Consider the following 267-nt stretch of genomic DNA (forward strand, 5'->3'; position numbering starts at 1 on the left):
GCGTGCCAGATGCAGGCGCCTTCATTCCTATGGCATCTTTCACTTCATTTGATGGTTTTGCCTCAGAGGGATGCGCCATGGACAGTAACTGTGGCTTTTCCTAAACCGTTCAGCTTGACTTCCATTTTCATTTCTTATTTCAAATAAAACAACCTGTTACAGAAAAAAACCCTAAGGTTTCTCTGGATTGAGGCTTCTGGGGCATAACATGATGGCCTCACGAAGCGAAAGGCAAGATGCTGTGTCTAGGATAAAAGAAGAGTATAT

The sequence above is a fragment of the Fukomys damarensis genome, unplaced genomic scaffold (assembly GCF_012274545.1).
Source record: "Fukomys damarensis isolate Sample0158 unplaced genomic scaffold, DMR_v1.0_HiC HiC_scaffold_5456, whole genome shotgun sequence".
Lineage (NCBI taxonomy): Eukaryota > Metazoa > Chordata > Mammalia > Rodentia > Bathyergidae > Fukomys > Fukomys damarensis.